The sequence below is a fragment of the Vanellus vanellus genome, assembly GCF_965231255.1.
Source record: "Vanellus vanellus genome assembly, chromosome: 3".
Taxonomy (NCBI): domain Eukaryota; kingdom Metazoa; phylum Chordata; class Aves; order Charadriiformes; family Charadriidae; genus Vanellus; species Vanellus vanellus.
In genome coordinates, this window is record NC_138907.1 from 65,399,692 (window position 1) to 65,400,471 (window position 780).

Sequence of the window (780 nt, forward strand, 5' to 3'; positions counted from 1 at the left end):
CCTCGCACCGGCCGCTGGGGGAGGAGGACGGGGGAGCCCGCGCCCGCCGCCGCGCCCTGCTGCCGGGGCTGCGCCCAGGCGCTCCGCCGCCGCGCACGGGAGTGCCGAGGAGCCGCGGGAGGAGGAGGAGGAAACAGGTTGAGATTAAAGAGTAAACTCTGTAAACAGAGATGCCATCAAACAAAGGGCCCTTGGACACTCCCCCTCCCGCCAAATCTGGCGCCCCTGCAGTGCGCAGGCGCCTGGCGCCGCGCGGCGGGCCCGTGCCGCGGCGGCGGGGCGCGGGGCGGGCGGACCGGGGCCGCGCGCCCGACGGGGCTCCTCCCGCCCCGCCCCGCCCCGCCCCGGCGGGACACCCCCCTTCCCCCCCCACTCTTTCCCCCCGCGCCAGCGCTGCAGCCCCTCGACGGCGCGGCCGCAGCCCCCCCGCAACCCCCATCCCACGGCGTGAGGCTTTCACTGGGGAAGCCGTCGGAGCGGGGGCCAGCCCTTCCCCCCCGCCCCCCCTCCCGTACACGGCGGATGGGAAAGGGGATTCCCGCCGTGGGGCGGCGCGCCCCCCCCGCCCCCCTCCCGGGGGTATCGGCGACCACCAGCGGGCCACGTAGGTGCCTTCCTCCGACGGGGAGGGGGGGAAAGGGGGGTGGCACTCGGCGGGTGCACCTGCTCCGCGCCCTGCGTGGCGTGCGGGCTGCGGCGGCAGCAGCCCTCGAGGGGGCGAGCAACCCTCCCCCCGCAGGAAATATGAAATAAAAGGGGCGGCGGGGGACCGGGGGGGAT